At 36.7% G+C, this 23,386-nt stretch overlaps 1 long non-coding RNA gene across 1 annotated transcript; it reads right to left on the reverse strand.

Annotated features, from left to right (window-relative positions):
* Positions 1–1,135: 1,135 nt before the first annotated feature.
* On the reverse strand, positions 1,136–22,351 carry LOC120781702. Its single transcript, XR_005706137.1, has 3 exons — positions 22,009–22,351; positions 21,752–21,948; positions 1,136–1,345 (listed from the first exon to the last, which is right to left on the reverse strand). It is a non-coding gene; the product is annotated as an uncharacterized LOC120781702 (long non-coding RNA).
* Between the last annotated feature and the right edge of the window lie 1,035 nt (positions 22,352–23,386).

Here is a 23,386-nt window from a genome sequence, read left to right on the forward strand (position 1 = left end):
AACCGTTTTTTAAAATCTTGTATGACCGTGTCAATGAGTGGAATGTATGCAGAAACCCAGCTTTGAGATGGGTAATTGTTTCGATGACTCTGACGACCACATGTTATGGGGATTTCCACTTCAACATCTAATTTTTCAACCATATGTGTAGCATTTGAAAAAATTACATTAAAGTGATGATCAGCATTCATTCTTCGCGTGTTCAGTGTTGCACCCAATGTTGTTATGACGTTTGATGCAAGGTCGATTGATTCGTTCTGCAGAATCACACTAAGTGGCTGCGTCAGTGACAAATCATCACTGAGACAAAAAATTCCAATAATAAATTCGAAGTTTCACAGTACTGTGACTAAATTCGACGCTTCTACTGCAGTCGTTCTATTCTTCCATTCGCTTATTTTTGTCAGTACTTGGGTGACTGTGAATTGATGAACGACATCATGTCTTTGTACCTACCTTGTCTCGCAAAGCCCAAGAATTGAGCTAAAACTGTGTTACGTTTCGGTTTTGAAACTTGGAAAAATGAAATTCTCTGAATATTTCAGATATCCTTGCAATCAAAGCAATTTGTTCAGATTAGGGGAAAAACATGGTATCATCTCAGCGTTTGTAGCTTCTTTTTTTATATATTTTTTCTTATATATATTATATTGCAACGCATATAAACATCCAGTCCTATATCTTTCTTGTCTTTCAAAACCAACTGTCCTGTCCCGAAAGTGAAATCTCCTCGTGGTTTTTTTCTTCAATACTTATATACTTCAATGCTTTTACTACTGTGATCAAATTGAACGGTAAATTTTTAATGTATACTTTGGGTGTACAGGCAACTTCCAATTTCCGATCCGGTGACCGGTCTGCTTTTTCCCTTTGCATGCTGCACACGACGGGCTTTTATTTCCTTTGTGAAGTGCCGCTTTTCACTACACTTAGCACAACATTTGCTTCGATGATCCTCACTCGTACATCCCTCGCCAGATGGCCGTATTCAGGCACCTGAAACACTTTCTGAATTTCGGCTTTTCCCTTATTCTGCAGACCACACATCCAATCTTGATCTTATGAGCATCATGCAGCCGTTTTGAGACCACGTTTTGAGTCCACAATTTGTGATCAGTATTGCAACCGAGTCTTCTTTAGTGGTTATTTTGTCCAGGTCTCGGATCTCCACTAATACCTAGTGGGTTTTGGCTCTTATTAGCGCCTGGTCGTCTAAAACCTTGCATATTTCCTTTTCTTATGCTCCCGTGTTCTTCATCTGGGCCATCTTCATTTCGAGTAGTATCTCGCCTTTTATCGTCTTCCTTATTCGCAAAACGTCCTCTCCGCTTCCTTTTTAATGGCTCTAAGCATATTGTTCAAAAATTAATATGTTCGTTTTCTTAAATAAAAAAAGTTAAGAAATTTGTAATACTTATGATAATGAAAACATATAGAGTCCAATAATTTGAAAAAATCATTTCTTTCCCTCGGCAATATGTTCAAATATCATTGAACATGTTTACTTATCGGATATGTATGCATATGTACATATGTACATACTTATGTACATAAACACCTGCAATGCGCATCCAATAAGAATAAAAATTCATGGGGACGCAAGTCATAAACAATATGCTACAAAACATACAAACATATATACATATATTTAGTTATTTAATATAGTTTCCTAAAATAGTATATAAGCAATGAAAATACCAAAATAATATCAGAATGAATATATTCTCACTCAAGCAAAGATCTTTATATAAACACCTTATAAAACCAGACACCATCACATCTCTCCCAACATGTCTTTGCCAACAATCGTCTTTTCGCGACGATGATAAAAGCTAAAATCATATATTGAACAATTTCTGATGTATCTTCTAGAAGGGAAAAGTGTCAATCCCGAAAAGCACAGAAATAAGTGACAAAAGCGGCAACATAGCTCTTGTCAACTTAAAATATTTTACAAATATAAATTATTTTTCCGCGGCTCACAAAAATCTTCGTCGATATGTATGCAATCTCATGCATAAACATACATATTTATGCTGCTTTGTAGACGAAGCAGTTCCATCGCAAAGGAAAGCAGTGACAGCACAGCTCGGATTTTCTACACACAACACAATGTTGTGACGCTTTGTCGTTTTGTCAGTCCTTCGTTATACTATGTTCGGACCGACATTGAAAACATTTTGAAAACACATTTGTATGTTGTGGAATCTAAGTCGTTCGGACCGACAATGTGTGTTTTCGATGAGTTTTCACTGATAACTATCAATAGCGGCATTCTCTTGCTCTTGCAAGATTGCACGATGACACAAAATGCAAAAATCCTGTACCGAAATATGCAAGGCCAAGAGAGTACCCATTGCAGAATCTAGTGATATATGACGGCACGAAAATAAACATAGGTTTTGGTCTGACATATTTTACAGCCATTGCAAATAATTTTCTGCGTGTGTTTGTTGTTGTGCCGTTGCACCAAAAGGAAAATTCTGCAATTTCTGCACAGGGCAAGGTTTTGCAAGAGCAAGAGAATCCCCCTATTATGAGAATATCAAGCGACAGCTGTATTTATATATGGAATGTAAACGAATATCAAGTGACAATTTAGGACCTGCAAAATATGTCTTCCAAAAACATCGATTAAACTAGAGCAGGCACCGATTATAATGAGTGGAATGTAAGTTTTGAAGTAGTTTTCAGCGAAAACTGGGTTTTCGTTTGACATATTTTACATGGACGAAAACACAAGTTTTCGTGCGAAAACCAGTTTTTCCCACGAAAACATGTTTTCGTTGTCGGTCCGAACATAGCATTACATTCACTTTTTGACAAAGCGTGAGCTTCGGCCATTGGTTGCCCGTGACAACGGATATTTCCCATGAAACAATATGTGTACATAATTACCTACAAAGTTGTGGACAAATTTACAAACATTATGCGTATAGTGCTGAACACATTGGGCGCGACACGACATGGCAGCACGACAGTGAACTGAAAATGGCGTCGTGAATCCTACTACATGAACATTTGTAAGAAGGCAGCGAAATAACAATGGCCGGCCTGTACACAAAACAACACAGCTATCCATTTTGTATGTACACAATTTCGTTGTGGCCATACTAATACCTTTCACTTCAATGGTATTTAATATTTTGTTCAAAGTGAAATTTTTTATACCAAAAATAAGTAAATAGGTAAATATTTTTCTTTTAAATTATCAATTGTTAATACAAATGATATAATAGAGCTATTTTATGCTTTTATTTGTAAAATAACGTCAGGTTTGATAGAGCTTTGAATAATTTTACATTTTACATATTAGCGGCAACACAACTCTACCTCATATCTCTACTGTCAACCCTACTGTCGTCCTACTGTCGTTGGCAAATATAAAAATATATTGAAGTTAGCGAGACCGACAACTGTCGGCCTGCAGTCATGTAGTCGTGCAGCTGTCAAAATAACTGTTTCCATAAAAACGTGTGTATTTTAATAATGGGTTGTCAAAAAAGTCTTGCGGTATTTTTATTGAAGTTTTTTTTTTATTGAAATTGAAATGAATTTTTGATGACTCATGCCCAGCTCTTGACCGATGCTACGGCTGCTACTATGCCGGTCTCTTTCGACCAATTCAGCGATTTTATCGCAATTTTCGATGACAGGCCTTCCGGAGCGTGGCGCATCTTCGACCACCTCTACACCAGAACGAAAACGTTGAAACCATCGTTGTGCGGTGGAAATGGAAACTGTATCGGGTCCATAAACTGCACAAATTTTATTGGCGGCTTGAGATGCATTTTTGCCTTTATCGTAGTAGTACTGTAAAATATGCCGTATTTTCTCTTTATTTTGCTCCATGTTTGCGACGCTATAACTCACGAACGACTTAAAAGAAACAACAATCAATCAAACACGTGTTAGCGAGTGAAATGAGCTTTCCAAAAAGGTATAGCATGACCCGATGCGACGAATAAAACTAGACCTACGCGCTTTCAGCGCCAACTAGCGAAAATACCGCAAAACTTTTTTGACAAACCCCTTCGTAAAATGAAATATCGTAAAGTTGGCCCAGAGAACGTTTATCATAGAGAAGGTTCACGGCGCGGAGAACGTAAAAATGTTTTTGGCTAACTCGGTCGAGATGAGGGAGTTTCACGACTGCCAGCTCGGCAGGAGAAATCTTAACAGTTGCGCTTGAATAGAGCTGAGCATCTCAGTATCAGCAGGAATAATGGGATGCCCAACTTATTCCAGTGTGAGAGCGCCTCAAAATAAGCGTTTTTTATAACATTTTCCATTATGGCCAAATCGAACAAAATAAGAATTTTTGGGCATTTTAAATTAAAATACCCAACATTTATTACGATTGCAAATTATTATATATTGGACTTTTAATATATGGCGAAACTACTTAATTCCTTTTTTATGATTTTATGGTATAATAAAACAACTGACTTTCGATCTTTCAATACTTAATAAGGTGAATTAAGCCTGTTAGTCTCAATTAATAAATGTTTTTAATCATTTGTAATAAAAAATTAATTCTATTATGCATCAAATTACAAATTGTTTCATGAAATATATTAAAATTTCGCATTTTCTTTGATTTTCATTGTTTTAAATTTTTATTAGCTATCTCGAACGGCGGCAACAAATTCCTCCGTTCACATATATTTTTGGTATAATTTCAATCTGGCCGTTCCAGTCATTCCAATTGCAAAACGTCAAAACCTACCCAATCCAGTCAACTGTCAAAGTTCGGAAGGTGAGCGGCTTTCACATTTCCAGTGACAGGAGAGTTAGGGATCTCTTTATCTCTGCTTACATATGTGCTTTGATATCAAAAATATTCAGGGGTGTTGAGGAATGTGATAGTTGTCGGAATCATAATTGAAACCGATCAAAAAACGTAGTAGGTGTCATGAATTCAGATATTATTGGTTTGATATTCGAAACAGAATTCGTATTGGTTTTGGGTGTCACGGAAACCAATTTTATCGGGTTTGCTGTCAGGAACAAAACAAGAGGATAGTCGCACACAGATTTGAAATGTAAGTTAAGAAATCAAGTTATTTTATTGTTACGAATTGATTTATCTTTATTTCTATAGGAAAAAACATAAGAATAAAACACGAAATGTTTTAATTACTGTGTTTTGGAAAAAAATGCTGATATGTAAGGGAGGAGGAGCCTGATTTAGAGGCTTAAAAAATCATTTTTTTGATGTTTTTTTTGGGAGGGAAAGAAATATTGATTAAAGCGAAATTTCTAGGGTTTATAGTTATATATTTAAACATCACCCGAAAATTTTTTGGATACGAATTCTTTGATATTCTTCCTTAGGGAAGCAATTGCCCGATGTATCTCGCGTGTGCATTTGTCTGACGGCGGGCAGTATGCAGGTCGCAATTTCGATCGGAAACAAAAAAGTCAAAGAGATTCATATTTGTTATTAACTTATGATCACGTTGAACTAGGAAAATTTTAAAAGAAAGTTTAAAATTCTAAAATTTATTATAATTTGAATAAAATATGGTTTTTGACCAAAAAAATTTTACTTTATGTTGTTTAAACATATGTTCAAACTTAACTTTTCTTAGTTTTTTTAGTTTAAATAGAAGATAATTTAATGCCAAAATAATAAAGTTCGCCCCAATTCCATACGTTTAGTTTTTTTCAATCTTGACCGCCAATTAAGAAAAATCGTAAAAATGAAAAACCGAGTCAAACCTTTTGCTTTCTGCCCAAGCGCTCATATATGTATCTGCCAGACGCTCAGTCACTATTTCCCTTCTAGCTTCGACAAAATTTCGAATTCCCATCTATAACTTTAGGGACATATTCTCAGATAATTTTTGAAGAGATTTAAGTAAAAAAAAAATCAATTTTTTGAAGCTTCGAAAGCAGGCTTCCCCTTAAAGAAGATTTACAAAACGTAATAAACGTAATTTAACACCCAAATACGTCTTTATTCATTCGATAAATATTATCTCTTAAAATCTTTCTTTAATTCGTAACCCATTAAAAACTTCAATAGGATTGCTTTCAAATATATTCATTAGCAAGTTTTGTCACATTAGGAAATAGCTGTAAATAATTGGTTATTACCCGCAAACTCACCCGTTGTTTTAATGACGACTGCGTTGACCCGTATAGCTAGTTGGCTGTTGATGCGTATATGCGCACGGATTGATCGAGAAGAAGGCTGGCGCCGTCCGCCAGTCCCTTTTGTTGATTGTGTTTGGTGTCCTCGTGTGTGGTGTGAAAGGTGTGGTGTAGATGATGATGAGTTGGTGTGTGTGGGAAGAATATGGTGTAGATGTGTGGAGTATGATGTGTGGATGATGTAGATGGTGTAGTCGTGTTGAGTATGGTGTGTATGTGTGGGGCGTAGCTTTATTGTATTAAGAGGGGGGTCAGGTGCTCATTTAGCCATCCCGTCCCCCCTAAACGACTGTTTAGCCTAAAAGGCGCTGCAGCTCTTGCAGCGTTGCCACAACGCTGCTCAGACCTGTAGCTCGACGAGATGATGACCCAGGCTGTCGACGCCGCAGTGATGTTCCGCTCCGCTGGGGTGTGGCACGAGCTGAGGGTTGGAATCGGGGTATGCGGCCGCGATGGATGAGTGGCCGATTCACCTCGCGTGACGAGCTGCGGTGTAGCAGCGTGTGGTGCGGCCGGTGGCACATTTGGCACAACCCACGTGACTCACACTCGGTAGTTGCATGAGTGTGCGACAGGCAGTTGATGCAATGCCCGTGGGCCTGAGCAACTTGCTGCCGTTGCAAAGGCCGCATACCCCTAAATATTCCACAATGGTGGAGACGATGAGGGCGTCGACAGATGGGACACCTTATCCGACGGGTCTCCGTAGTCTGTGATGGGTTTGGTGGTGGTCGCGTGCCACCACGAGGTGCGGAGGGTAGGACCGCTGCAGGCGCGGTTGCCGGTACAGGTGCCGGCGTTGTTGCCACCACAGTTCGGGGCGTTGGAGTAGGCACGGTGCGTGGCGCATTGGTAGCCCGAGCTGTTGGCGTGGTTGCGACTCGTGTCTCTACATCCATGGTGATCTATGTATAAATGAGATTGTCAATTAGAAATCTGTCATACAATTAGATATTGGCAATCGTGCCACGATATGTGGCATGAATGGGCCGTCGTATGGATCGGCCATTTTTTGTTAGTTTTCTTTACGGTTTGTTATTTTCGGACGGTTGTTATTTTTTAACGGGTTGTTAGTTGCGTACTTTCTCGTGTTTTATTGGTTTCATTTGGTTCGTTTATTATGTAGCGATAATACCGGTTTATTAATGAGGTGTTCGGATTCGCGATCATCGGAAGTTGGCAGAAAGCATAGCTTCACGAGCGGTCGGGTTAGTGTTCCGTTTTGCGTACGGAGATCCACGACTCGTATGTGACCGTCGGAGCCATAATGGAGCTTTTCAATGCGGCCAAGCCGCCACTCGGTTGGGGGTAGACAATCATCGTGGATGAGGACACAGTCTCCAAGTTTAGGCGCCTGTTCAGGAGTTTTCCAGCGGTATCTTTTGTGGAGATCCTTTATATATTCATTCTTCCATCGGCGGCTGAAATCATGATGGAGGATCTTAATTCGTTCCCATCGATTTAATAGGGATAGCGACTCCACGCCTGGCTCAGGAATGGCCAGGATGGGTGCTCCCTTTAGAAAATGCCCTGGAGTTAAGGCGGTGAGATCTGAGGGGTCTTGCGATAGTACTGTGAGTGGCCGTGAATTGAGAACGGCTTCAATTCGATTTAATAACGTCGTGAACTCTTCGTAATTGAATTTATAATTTCCAGCTATCCGTTTGAAATGGGTCTTGAAGCTTTTTACAGCTGATTCCCATAAACCGCCCATATGAGGAGCGCTTGGGGGTATAAATTGCCAATTGATACCTTGTGGGGCGTACTTTTGTACGATGTCGGATGACACTTGGTTTAAAAAATCCACAAATTGCCTTTCTGTGGCTCGTTGAGCGACGAAGCGAGCAAATGCCGCGAGAAAAGCCTCCGTCGTCAGATTACTACATAGCTCAAGATGTACTGCCTTTGTCGTGAAACATACAAAGACAGCCACATAGCCTTTCATGAGAGTGGGAGACCTTAACATAGACGCCTTTACCTGGAAAGGCCCAGCAAAATCAACACCTGTTATGGTGAAAGGCAGAGCGAAATTGCAGCGTTCCGGTGGAAGTGTTGCCATAATCTGCGTTCGCATCTTCTGCTTGTGCATAGTGCAAATCTTGCACGTGAAGATGCACTTCTTGATTTGCGGCTTAAGACGGGGGATATAATACTCCTGGCGTACCATCTGTTGCATGAGACGATGTTCGGCGTGTAGCATTAAGATGTGGATGTAGTAGAGGAACAGTGTGGCAAATGGTGACCTCTCTGGGATTATTATGGGATGGCGTTCGTTGTATGTTAGGCTCGAATTAGCGAGCCCACCATTGGCACGAAGCAGACCTTTCGTGTCCAGAAATGGGTTTAGGACTAAGAGTGAGCTCCTTTTATCAATCGGCTTCGATTCTCTTAGTGATGATATATCGCGGCTGAAATAGCGCGCTTGTGTATATGTTATTAGTGCGACCTTTGCCTTTTGTAACTCTAGGTGCGTCACTGTGTTGCATGGGAAATTATGTGATCCCTTAACTTTACTTTTGAGTTGTTCTATAAATTTGAACATATAAGCAACTACTCTGAGAGCTCTTGGAAACGATGAAAATCGTTCAAGGATGTCGGTATCATCCAATAATGTGTGAAAGGTGGCGATTTTTCGACCTTCTGGTGCGATAATGTCGGGGGCCATTCCACCAGAGAGTGGTGGTGGCACGGTGCAGTGGCTTGCACCCACTTGTACCTAGGTCGGCGGGATTGTCAGCACTGGCTACGTGACGCCAAGTGGCTGATCCCACTAGGTCAAGTATTTGAGACGTTCGGTTAGAAATATACGTCTTCCACCATGTGGTGGTTTTCCAACCAGGCTAGTACAAATTCTGAATCGGACCACATATATAGTTTGCATTTTGTCATATTTAAATGCATTTGCACCATGGCTACTAATTTTGACAGTAGTAGTGCGCCACATAACTCAAGTCGTGGGAGACTTATAGTTTTCAAAGGTGCCACCTTTGCTTTTGCTACTAATAAATGGCTGGTGGTCGTGGTGTCACTTTGCGTGCGCACATAGATAGTAGCGCAGTATGCCTTTTCTGAGGCGTCACAAAAGCCATGTAATTCGACTTTGTGTTCGGGGGAGTAGTTTACCCATCGTGGAATTTGTATCTGAGAAATATCTTTCAGATTGTTTGCGAACTGGGACCATTTTTCTAAGCGAAGAGGTTTCACTTGTTCGCCCCAGTCGGTTCCATCTAGCCATAGTTCTTGTATTAAGATTTTCGCTTGGATCATAATTGGCGTAAGCCATCCTGCGGGGTCGAAAAGTTTTGCCACCGAGGATAAAATCCGTCTTTTCGTTATGGCTGATAATGCGGATATGGACTCTGTCGTGTATGATTCCATTGGATGCCTAATGTTTTTGTTGTGCTTTCCTTTTCGAATATAAGGAAATTAGTGTCCAACAAATTTTCGTTTGGAATATTTTTGATTATATTTGGGTGATTTGCCGTAATCTTTTTTTAATGGAATCCCTGCGGAATTGAGGGCTTTTATTATCTGCACAGTTAACGCCAAATGTAACTGTTTTTAGTTTGAAGTCGCGTAAAGGACTGGTGGGGGATCTTCGGAACATAATACGTTGAAAATCTCGGTCGTCTTTATGTACGACTATTTGCCGATACATTTTTTCAACGTCCCCATTGAATACGTATTTGAATATACGCCAATTTAAAATCAAAAGCATTAAATCTGGTTGCAGTATGGGTCCCGTAAATAGGATATCATTTAGGGAATTCCCTGAACTGGTGGTTTTCGAGGCATTAAAAACAACTCTTACTTTTGTTGTCTTTTTGTCTGGCTTCACTACTGCGTGATGTGGCAGATAAAAGGAGTAGTATTTGCCGTTGACGATTTTCTCCCCTGGGGTTACTTCCTCCATGTGATCTCAATGGAGGTATTCTTCTAACACACCATCATACTCTGATTTGAGTTCACCTTTTTTAAGTAAGTTTCTTTCCATACTTAGAAACTGCTGTATTGCAGAGGTGCGAGGGTGACCTAAGGCGAGTGTGTTAGGAAATTGTTGCTTAAGTGGTAGTCGTACGACGTACCGACCGTTTTCTGATCTAGTAGTTGTGGCTTTGTAAAAATCCTCACAATACTGATCTTCAGGGGTTGTGACTGATATGGGGGGGAGTTCTTCTAATTCCCAAAATTTTTTCAATTGTGAATTGAGGTACTCGTTTGAGACTTCCTCAACTTGAGTTGTTAATGTTGTAACTGGTTCCGCAACTAGTCCGCTTAGGACCCATCCGAAAATGGTATTTTGCGCCAGAAGTGTTTTGGTAATTTTCTCAATACCTTCCAGAATAATTTGTGGTATGAGATCGCTGCCTAATAGTAGATCTATTTGAGCGGGGGTGTTGCAGTTTGGGTCTGCTAGCTTTAGGTGTGAAACCTTTTGCCAATGCATGCTATTTATATGATAGCTTGGTAGCATGTTGGTTAATTGCGGTAAGACAATAGCTTCTGCTTGTATGCGCTTATCCGCTTTGGGGGAAAAGAGGGTAATGGGGCAGATTTTATTTGAGTTTTGAACAACTCTTCCGCCCATTCCCGTGATTTCAAAGTTGGCCAGTTTTGTTGGTAACTGTAGCCTGTTTTGTGCCCTAGACGCTATAAATGATCGCTGTGATCCTTGGTCTATTAAGGCTCTGAGTTTAAACAGTTCTCCTCGGTGTTCGATGGAGATCCTACTGTGATTTTCGCTATGTAGCGATTGGGTTTTTAACGCCTTCGAGCAGCATGGTGCTTCTTGGCAGTTTTCAGAATTTGTTGTTGCAACTAATCCTGTTGCTCTTTTTACGATTGCGCTGTTTGGGGGTGAGCTGGAAAAATTTGTTATATGTAACATTGAATGATGTCTTTTATGGCAGTAAACGCAATTAAATTTGCTTTCGCAATCTTTAAGCGTATGCGCATGTGACAGACAGTTTGTACATAATTTTTTCGTTCTTACGAAATTGTTTCGATCGCTAACAATCATTTTTTTTGAATTTTTCGCATGATTTTAGTTTGTGACCTCCTCTACAAAGTTCGCATGACGTTTGCTTATATTGTTCAGAAGTGAATGATTGATTTTTAAAAAAAACTTCTATTTAAATTATTGTGCCTACTTGCTTGGGGTCTATTGAAGCTTCTGTTGAGGTCGTTTTGAACGTTTTTCGTTCTGACTAGTTTTTTATCTACCCTTTCTGCAATTTCATATTGGGTAGTAAGAAATTCTCTCATTTGCTGCCACGTTGGGCACTTTCTTCGCGATGAGAGCGATTGTTCCCACAAAAGTAACGATTTTTCTGGTAATGCAGCTGTGCATATATTTACCAGAATGGGGTCCCAATTATCTGTGGGAATATTCTGTGTCGATAAAACCGACAAGCAATTTGAAACCGTGGATTGAAGCTTTATGAATTCTTCGCTGGTTTCTTTCTGAATTTTTGGTAAATTCATTAGTATCGTTACTTGCTTGTCGACTAATATTCTCTCGTTTTCGTAACGTGCTTTAAGAGCTTCCCAAGCAAAATTGAAATTTTCGTCATTGAGAGCGAACTGTTTGACTATTACGCCTGCCTGACCTTTGGTTTTGTATCTGAGGTGATACAATTTCTGCGCTTGTGATAATTTAGGATGGTTTATGCACACAGCTGTAAACATGTCCCGGAAGGTGCCACTGTTCATAACCACCATGAAATATATCTGTGTCGCATACTGGCACTTTAAGGTGAATGCCTGAACTTGCCTCTTGGCTTGTCTTTGTGGCAGCTCTACTCTCGGTTGTGGAGTAGGTGCAATTGCTCTTAATAGCTTTAGTTGATCAGAAATCATTGCCTTTGTGTCTTCGAACTGGTCTAGGCAGTGTTCATACTTGGTGTATGCCGAGGATTTAAAATTTTCCAGTAGATCTGAGTCGTCAGATTCTACGATTGCGTCATATGCCGCTTGGAGACGTGTCCAGAAATTGTCTAAATTATCTTTTTTGATTTCTAAGACCGATTCAGAATTGTCTTGAATCGGTGAAGATGAAAATCGAGTGCAGTATCGTATCAAACTGTCACTCTCAGCAATGAATTTTGTATAAGTAATATCTTTACCCCTCTTTAGTTTTGTAGCACCTTGCTTTGAGCGTTCAGCCGGTGTACACGGACTTTTTTCATCTGTAATCATTTTTGGAACTTTTAGCAACTGAGTTGTTTTAGATTCCTTTGAGTCTGAGCTCATTTAAAAGATGTATATAACAAATTAAAACGTCTTAGTGAAAACTAGACTTGTAGATGTTTTGAAAATATTTCGTATATTAAATGTTGAATAAAAGACTCTTTGTATACAAGAGTCTCAAAAAAAAAAAAATCAATACGACCGATGGGTTTTTGATAAGTCGAGAATCAAATAATGTTTTCGTTTATATATGTATATTTATGTATATGATTAGACGAGAACTCTTAAGTAAATAAGAGTTTTGAATGAACTTGATATGACGAGAAGCTTTACGTATTTGATAGTGTGTGTAATCGCGAACTCTTTTAAGTTAATATGAGTTTTGAACGAAATTTTAGACGTGAACTCTTTTAAGGAAATAAGAGTTTTCAAGTAAAATATTACGCGTATGCAGAATATCGCTTAAATTTGATTTAATTATTTATTGTTGACCGGAAACCTTTATATATTTTTAATTTTTCTATATATATTTGTTTTATATATTTTGTATGAATCCAAATGTCCTATAGGGTATACCTATAGGTGGATATTTTATTTATTATGTGCTAATGAGCGCTCGTATTAGAGATCACTGCACTTTGTACATATGCATGTATGTACATATGTATTACGCTTTTGTTTTTTACACAATCCTGCTTGTTTTTGTTGTTCCAAAAATCAAGGGGTATTGCGGGAACTATGCCAATGTGGACTTTGAGTATATTTTATACGCAATCCTGCTTGGTTTTGTTGGCCAAAACCCAAGGGGTATCGCAGAATATATGCCAATGTGGTCTTTGAAGTAGTGAGCGTATCTACATATGTGACACTACACTTATGTACAAATATGTTAGTATGTTATAAACGTTATATTTTATATTTATTGCTGATTTTAAGTTGTACCCGATGCCGATAGGGTATATTTTTTAGAAGATTTTGTATATATGTGTATGCGACCGTGTATCTGTATATAGTATATATACACTCAGTCCTTTTTTTACGCGACCTCTTTTTACGCTATTTCACTTTAACGCGGTTATTTTTGCAGCGCAAATTCCTTTATTTTACGCGAATTTCTCACTTTAACGCGATTGCTTTTTTTCGATTTTTTGTTTGGTCTTAAACTTGCAGCAGAATTGGAAAATTATTTTGTAGCAAATGATACTGATGCCGAACGTGCACGAATTTTTCAAAAAAGAATTGAGTGTCTGCATGTTAAGATATAAAGAACTACATCGGAATTTATTGGGTCCAAAAAGAAGCATTCAAACAAAATTAACTGAATTTATGGTGCAAACTCAGTCGGAGACGCTAAGTAAATCAGAACATCATTCCACAGTTCTTACTATTGATTCTGATACAAATTCTAATGATATCAGTGCCGGCCATCAAAATAAGCGGATAAAAATAATTTAAACTACGGACAATGACTGTGATTAAACAGCATTCAACGGTTTTTTCAATAAATCTACCTATTTTCCATTTTCTTCTCTTTTATACTATATGCTTTTTATTTTTTATTTTGTTATGAATGAATAAATCATAAGTCTGAAATTTGAAACTTATTGTATTGTTTTTGAATATTTTTTTGCGCGAATATTTTGTTATACGCGATATTTTATATATTCGGATCCAATTTGTCAGTTAATATTGGAAAAGTAACCATTTTAACGCGATTTTTTTTTTACGCGATTAGTGGCAGAACCGAAAATCGCGTAAAAAAAGGACTGAGTGTATATATATATATACGCATATATGTATGTTTGTTCGCGGTACGAAGAAACGACGAAAAGAGAATTAACCGACGGTGATTTTCGTAAATTCACTTGTTAGTAAGTATATTCGTAATTGTATAACTGCGCCGCATATACATACATATGTATGTATGTATATACTTTTGCAGTGAGAAGAGGCCGCGAAAAAGAGTGTTAAATGATATGATTTTTGAATGTATGTATGTATGTACTATATGTACATATATACTATGATGCTTCAAATTACAAAACATTTCATCAAATACCTTTAAATTTCACAAATTTATTTAATTTTCATTGTTTTGCATTTTTGATAAGAGGTCTTGAACGATGCAACAAATCCCTCCGTATTTTTTTTTTTTTTGGTAAGATTTCAATCTGGCCACCGCTCGTTTCCAATTGCTAAACGTCAAAACCTCCTGAACTCGATCAACTGTCAAAGTTTAGGTGGTTTTGACGTTTAGCAATTGCTCTCTCACTTCCAGTGAGAGAGGAGTTAAACATCTCTTTATCTCTGGTGCAAACTAACTTCACACGTACGCTTACGTTCTATCGTTCAGTCCAGAGATATAGAGATGTTTAACTCCTCTCTCACTGGAAGTGAGAGAGCAATTGCTAAACGTCAAAACCTACTAAACTTTAACAGCTAATCGAGTTCAGTAGGTTTTGACGTTTATCAATTGGAAACGAGCGATGGCCAGATTGAAATCTTACCAAAAAAATGTGTAAACGGAGGGATTTGTTGCATTGTTCAAGACCACTTATAAAAAATGTAAAACAATGAAAATGAAATAAATTTGTGAAATTTAAAGATATTTGATGAAACGTTTTGTAATTTGAAGCATCATAGTTTTATTTTCAATGGAAAATGATTAAAAACATTTAATGATTGAGAGCTAACAAGCTTAAATACTATTATTGGGTATTGAAAGGACAAAAGTCAGTTGTTCTAATATTCTTTAAAAAGATTTAAATAGTTCCTCCATATAATAAATAACCAATATTTAGCAATTTTTATTCGTACTAAATGTTGGATATTGGGTTGATAAATGCCCAAAAATGTATTTTAAGGATATATTCCCTATTATCTTTAAAATACTTGGAATATAAAAGGCATTGCATGGCACCAAAGGCATTTAGAATCATAAAATATTTCTCGCAGGGCATATTTGGTTTTGCAGACTGCAGAGATAAAGAGAACCCCAACTCTCCTGTCACTGGAAATGTGAGAGCCGCTCACCTACCGAACTTTGACAGTTGATTGGATTGGGTAGGTTTTGACGTTTTGCAATTGGAATGACTGGAACGGCCAGATTGAAATTATACCAAAAATATATGTGAACGGAGGAATTTGTTGCCGCCGTTCGAGATAGCTAATAAAAATTTAAAACAATGAAAATCAAAGAAAATGCGAAATTTTAATATATTTCATGAAACAATTTGTAATTTGATGCATAATAGACTTAATTTTTTATTACAAATGATTAAAAACATTTATTAATTGAGACTAACAGGCTTAATTCACCTTATTAAGTATTGAAAGATCGAAAGTCAGTTGTTTTATTATACCATAAAATCATAAAAAAGGAATTAAGTAGTTTCGCCATATATTAAAAGTCCAATATATAATAATTTGCAATCGTAATAAATGTTGGGTATTTTAATTTAAAATGCCCAAAAATTCTTATTTTGTTCGATTTGGCCGTAATGGAAAATGTTATAAAAAACGCTTATTTTGAGGCGCTCTCACACTGGAATAAGTTTAACATCCCCTTATTCCTGGTTTGCACAATTGTGCTAAGAAATGCCGACCACTGTGTTAAACACTGACATGGATAATATGATACGCGATTCTCGCATTGGCTCTCATTTTTCTCTCAAACGCGTTCCCTGATTATTTGACAGCGAAGGAGATCAGGGAATTTCGATCAGCTGATTTCAGAAAAGGCGGGATACCAGAAGTAAACCGCTATAATTACTTGACGAAATTAGTGTGAAATGAAATTTCATTGAACTGTGCGAACATTTTGTGATAAAATAAATGTTTATGTAAATTAATTAATGATTTTGCATTTTAGCATTTATATATGTATGCATTTTCAATGTGTTTCAATTAGTGTTTCGTATAATTTATTAAATACCCAATCTAATATTTTTCAGCAGTGACATCATTGGCAAATGTTATAAAAAATGGGGGTTTTGACAGCTCTTTCTCGAATCAAAGAGTCTCGTATCATATTATCCATGACACTGACCCAGCGATGCCTTGTCCTTCAACGTTAATTAAATGATGTTGGAATAGCGCTCAAAACATTTATCAAACGACAATCGGGTAAGTATAATAAAGAAAAAAATATTATTTTAGTAGAATTCATTAGTAGAAAGGTATATCAACCCACAATCAGTAATAATTGTACTGTTAATAACACTTTGCACATATTTTTCACTTACACCTAATTTTCAAATAACACGGAGTCCAATCGCATATTCTTATTGAGATTACTAGCTGCACTCTGTAATACATAAGCCTTTTTGTTGCGTTTATTCTTTCTTATCCATCTTCGATATAGCGCGTTGTGTTTCACACTGAGACGCACACAAATCTATAGCATATGTCAAATTGTGAAATTTCAATAATATATTTAATGCTTTGTCTTATTATTATTCAATTTTTCTTTTTTCGAAAAGATTCTAATTAAATAAATATTAATAAAATATTAGAAACTTACCTACGCTCTTCAAATTTTATAATTAAATTAATTAAAATCAAAATTCAGTGGGCGTTCAATATGATGAATCTTATTTTGCAGACCTGAGCATGATTCCGTTAAGCGGATCACCCATTATTAATTTAATCATAAAAGTGAAGTCCATATACATATGTATATTTTTTATATTACGAGCTTTGAAAATTTAAATTTTAGCCTTAATATTTGTTTTAATGAAAGTTTTAGGTACTTTTACTTTAAAGATTATTTTTAAATAAACCGTTAAAGATAAATTAAAGAAACTTTCAGGATTTGTCGGAAAATATTTATTTTGATATTGTGGCGAACACGAATGCTAGAGCAACATAGAATCGACAATAACTTTCCAGAATTACGAGTAATAAGCGTTAAGTTGTTTGAGTAAGAAATAAATATAAGTCCATAACCATTAAATTTGACTTTTATTTAATAAAATTAGAGTCAGATGTATAAATGTCAAATAAATTCCCAAGGAGATAATTATTCGAAAATGGCAAAGTTTAGTGATTTGAAGATTACCCAACTGAAAACGGAGCTGAAGCAATGGAACTAGAGACAGACCATTAAGCTCAGACTGAACAACTCCTTCTGAGATACTCAATCATTTTTGATAAAGACGATTCCTAATCAGGAAGAGCCAAAGTTGTGAAACATTTTATTAACATAGGTGATGGAATACCAATCCGCCAGGCTCCTCGAAGAATTTCTTCAGCAAAACGTGAAGTTGTAAGCCACACCATATGCTGGACTCGTTATAAGGCACAAAAAGAAAATTTCAATATTGAAATGAGCTCACATTTCACTTTTATTTTGTTTTTTTTAGCTAAATTTAAAAATTAAAAATCACTTAGCACACTCATAGCTGAAAAGGTAAGAGTGTTTACAGTTATGATGAAAACGAGCGTCGCCACGTCATAAAAACCAAATATGAAAGATTTTTAATCGACAGCATTTTGTTTATTTGTACTTCCGTGTGTGTAATACCCGGTATTTTATTATTTTATAATATTACTTATTTCTTTCTAAATTTAAATAAAAAATATCCATATAGTGTTTATACTCATTTTAATTTGAAATATAATCTATAGTCATTTTTTGTATTAGCAAATTCAGCAAATTGCTCATATTTGATTATTATCATATGACAGCGCCCCATTTCCTCAAAATTGTTAGAACATTAATGATGTCCACTACGAGTGTAAAAAGAAATTTTTATAATATAGATTTCTTACTTTAAAAGCCTGCAAAAAGGGTAAATGTGAATTTGTTCAAATGTTTAAATGAATTAATTTTAAGTGAAAAATGTGCGTAAAGTGTGTTAAATGTAGTAAAATAGCTTGTTGAAATGTTCGAATTTTGGAAATTTTTGAATTTTAAAGTCGAATATCTCGTAAAATAAGCGTTTGCGGTACCTATATATTTTTTAATCAGGAGGATTTCCTTTTTCCGAAGGTACCTTCAGATCGCGGCGCCAAAGAAATCGGAATTTTGCGGAGATGGCCTATATCAATTTACCGCAATGCCCTTTTGGTTATATGATGCACCTACTACCTTTGAGAGACTTTTAGGCCAGGTATTAAAAGGATTACACTGGAAGATCTTTTTGGTTAACCCAGACGACATCATCGCGTTGGGTAAAAGTTTCGATGAAAATCCTAAGAACTTGGAAAAGGTTTTTCAACCGATAGTTAGTGCTGGTTTAAATCGGAGCCCGAAGAAGTGTTCCCTTTTCAAAAAGTATGTAAGCTACTTAGGACTTAAAGTGACAAAGGAGGGCATTTGCACAACTAATGAAAATATAGGGGCATTAAAAGATTAGCCTACTCCTATAAATTTACATGAAAAGATAGGGGCAGTAAAACATTAGCCTACTCCTATAAATTTACATGAGTTGCGCAGTTTCATTGCGCTGTGCACTTATCATAGACGATTCGTCCCAAATATTTCCAAATTTTAAGTCAGAACAGACCATGCAGCACTTTTCTTATTTATTTTTTGGTTAAGTATGACCTGTAAATAAATTTACAGACAGAGTAGGAAAGGGAACTGACTACATAGGCCATCGTCCCATTTTATAGTGATACATACTAATTCCGGATGTTCTTAACGAGCTGCATAAGTTGTAAACACGAATATCGAGTTATAACTGTTAAGTTGTATAAATCAGAAATAAAGATAAGTGTAAAGCAGAGACCTGCAACGAGTATGATTAAGTCAGAACAAACACTCGTGCCAAAAACACAATAAAATCAATTCAGCATGAACAATCTGTTCTTCGGCAATCACGATCCAGTAACCGGTATGGCTGACTTCGGTTGAAATCGTATCATGTCAGTTCATAGCGTTGCGACGATTTTTTGAATTGAACGAATGTGAGACTGCGGATAAGCTCCGATTACAGCAAATTTTCTGCTGAATTGATTTTAATCAAGTGTGGCAAAAAATGTATGAGCTTTGATCATGTGCGCATTTTAAAAATTTTCGCTAGTGATTCAAAGTTGTTGTCTATCGCTGATTTGAAGACAAACGGTTCGATTTGTGTACATGAGTTTTCGGATGGCATTCGTACACACACACTTCGCAATGTCTTCTAGTATCTCAATGCCTTTGAGACTTAACAACCAGTATAAGTGAAGTCGCTTTTTTATGAGCGTGATGTGCTTAGAATCAGTTCTCTAACATTGCAGCTCTATCTGGAGATTTTTGCTAGATTAGTTTGTAAGATAAAGTTAAGTAGAGGCTCATCTCTCTGATTGAAATCGAAGCTGCCCCAAATCATATAATGGGCGTTGGCATCAGCGCCCACCACCAATACCTGCTTTCTATATAGGCTCATCCTTGACTTCCTTTACATCTGTAGAAAGACTGAGGTCATTGTGGGAGTATACATTTTTGTCCACCTTGTTAATCACGCTGTAATTTTATGATTTCAGCTCCCTCAGAATGCTCAGTAGGTATCTTCTCCGCATTTGGAATGACATGCGAAGTCGCCATCATATCTTCTATGCCGACATCTTCATTCTCTTCACCTTTTACCAGCGTGTTTATGCTCCACCACCTTCAGTTTTCCTACACATTCGGAAGCTTCTTACAAGTAGTCGGATTAGCTTGGCATTCAGATTCTCGGTTAGACCCCTGTATTTCTCTTATTCGAGAGTGCCCTCGCAAGTATTGCATTGAAAATATTGAAAACGGAAAGTTCTTAAGTTGCTTATAACAGCATAGCAAATAAAGATATTGTATACCATGAGGAGGAAAACAAAATATTTTTCACTATCTCCCTTCTTCTTCTTTACTGGCGTAGACACCGCTTACGCGATTATAACCGAGTTAACAACACCGCGAGTCGTTTCTTCTTTTAGCTACGTGGCGCCAATTGGAAATTCTTAGCCAGGTCCTCCAGTGGAGGTTTTCCTTTTCCTCTGCTTCCCGCGGCAGGTACAGCGTCGAATACTTTCAGAGCTAGAGTGTTTTCGTCCTTTCGGACAACATGACCTAGCCAGCGTAGCCGATGTCTTTCAATTCGCTAAACTATGTCAATGTCATCGTATATCTCGTACAGCTCATGGCAAGAGCTATTCTGCGTTGGATTTCGAGGCTGACGTTGTTGGTGGTGTTGATACTTGTTCCAAAATAGGCGAAATTATCTACGATTTCAATGTTATAACTGTCAACAGGTATTTCTAGATCATCATCGAGGGGAATGTCAATAGAAGAACAAAACGAAATCGCTAACATTTAAAGAATCGGAATCCGCAGAGGTAAACCGATTGATAAAAGGCAATTTCGTTTCTCAAAAATAACCATCACACATTCATAAAGTTGGATTTTCAAACTTTAAAAATTCCGCAACAAAATTATTATTCTTAGAAACTTTTTTTATTTTTATTGAAAAAATTTCAAATTACTATGTTTAGTCGTCAAATTGAGATAATCGAACTTTATCGCAGAAATTTTTAAAGTTTGAAAAGTGAACTCTCTGAATATGTGATGGTTATTTTTGAGAAACGAAAATTAGTAGGTTAAATTTTAGTTTGAATGAAAAAACGAAAATTCCTATGTTAAATGTATGGGAAGCTAATAAAATAGCGACTTAGAGTTAAGCTACAGCGCCTGGTTTGAGGGAGGATTTTTTGTTTGTTAATCACTAACATTTGAGGGGGTAAGAGTTGAAAAAAAAAATCAAAAAAAAATTTTGAAGCACCCTAATATAAATAGTGTAATTATATTTATTTGTTGTTTGACATTATAAATATTATTCAACATATTAAAAAAAAAAATCAATGAATGTATTTTGAATAATTTGAAAATGAAAAACCACAAACCACTCTCTCTAAATGAGGAATTTAAGCTTAATTTATAAGGCAATTGTTGAAAAAAGCTCATTGCTCTAATTACAACTTAATATAATTAATTAAAATAATAATAACACCAAAAAACTCTATATAATGTAGATGCAAGAATGATAGAGAAAGAGATTACGCAATGCGCTTGTTTGCTTTCAGTCAGCTGTTCTTGCTGACGCCACGGTTGACTTATTATTCGCCCGCGCTTTTGAAAGTGAATTCGAATTGTGTTTTCAAGTGTTGTATTAATTGTTAAATTTTATATTTTTTAAAATTCGTTGCGCAGTGTTTGGGTGCAATAATAATAATGGTAAAAATTGTGCTACGAAATGGAGATTTTTCCATTTCCCTAAAGATAAAACAATGGTAAAACAATGGATTCATTTTTGTCGTCGCACGGACAAAATTAATGTTAGAAATGCATGCATTTGTGAAGTGCACTTCGCGCCAGAAGCCTTCGAAAGAAACTTGCAGTTTGAAATGGGTAATTATAGCATTTTCAATACAATAATTTTACCTTTATAACCAAACACTCTTGCAGGTTTAAGTTCGCGGAATCCAACTAAGTTGTTACCTAGCGCTTTTCCCACGTTAACCACTGCTCCTGCAGAGGCTAATGAACGGCAGAAAAGGATGGAGTCCCGAGAAGACGAGGTTGGATAGGCACCTCAAACTGCAGGAGAGGAGGTCATCAAGGAGAAAGACGAGAAAATACTGCATTTGGAAACAGAAATGTTAGTCCTAATTGATATTGATGAAGTATCTTTTTCTTACATAAGTATGTGTATTTCTTATTCTTTTTAGACAAAGGCTGAATAGTGTTAGAACTTTGAATAAGTGCAAAAACGAGCAGTCAGCAGAAATTAAACGCCTTAGGATTTCCATTAAAACCTCGGAATTCCACAGAAATAATTTAGAGCAAAAACTGCATTTTCACCAACTGCCAGGTAAGTGCCCAAATTCTAAAAAGTATATTGCAAAATATATTAAAATTCATTACACATACATAGATTGAAAAATTAAGGGATGGAAATAAACGGCGGAATTGGAAAGAAGAAGACATAGCTAAGTCGATCACGCTATATTCAACGAGCCCGAAAGCGTACAAACTTTTACGGAGAAACAACTTCCCTCTACCAGGTGTGCGCACTCTGCAATGGTGGTCGAGGAAAATTGACATAGCTCCAGGTGTCATAGAGCCGGTGATGAAACTGTTGAAGGCAACAACTGAGCTAACACAAGCGCAAAAAATTTGTGTACTCAGTTTTGATGAAATGAAGATCAGAAAGAGTTACTATCGTAACAGATCAACTGATTCGACATTACCTCCTGTTAACTACGTTCAGGTTGCAATGATAAGAGGTAATTAAACTCATTAATTTACTTGAAGTCAGTTATTCTAATGTACTTTGTTCTTTTAGGTTTGATAAGTAAATGTAAACAGCCTGTATTCTTCGAATATGACTGCAAAATGACGAAGGAAGTACTGTTTAGCATTTTGTCAAGGGTTAAAAAGTGCGGTTACAATATTGTTGCCATTGTAAGCGATTTGGGGGATTAAACAGAGGCTTATATAATGATCTTGAAATTAAAGTGAAAAACCTTGGTACATTCACTAAACAATTATTTAAATTATGATATACTTTAAATTGTGTTCTTTTTTTTCTATTGCAGGTTTTTACACGACGGAGACAGGATTGTGCTTTTTGCTGATGTCCCCCATTTAATAAAACTACAGAGAAATCATTTTGTGGATAAGGGCTTTACTATCAATGGAAAAATTGTTAGAAAAGACATTATTCTGAAGCTGCTCTCGCTTACCTCCAACGTGCTGTCCATCACGCACAAAATTTCCCAGAAGCATTTGCCTATAACAGGAGCAGAAAGGCAAAAGGTTAAACTAGCCACAAAATTGTTCTCCCACACAATTGCTCAAGCAATAACTCGAGCCGCTAGTTTAGGTCTACTAGATAACGAAAATTGGGAGGAATGCCATCGACTTTTCAAAATTGTAAGTAGTATTTAAAATATTAATTAAAATGATCATATATAATAAATTTTAATTTTGTAGACAAATGACTGGTTTGATCTGATGAATGTCAGGGTGCCCAAAGATGGAGTGAGGGAACGCTTGCACGCCTACGGTTTGGCT

The sequence above is a fragment of the Bactrocera tryoni genome, unplaced genomic scaffold (assembly GCF_016617805.1).
Source record: "Bactrocera tryoni isolate S06 unplaced genomic scaffold, CSIRO_BtryS06_freeze2 scaffold_7, whole genome shotgun sequence".
In the NCBI taxonomy this organism is placed as follows: Eukaryota; Metazoa; Arthropoda; class Insecta; order Diptera; family Tephritidae; genus Bactrocera; species Bactrocera tryoni.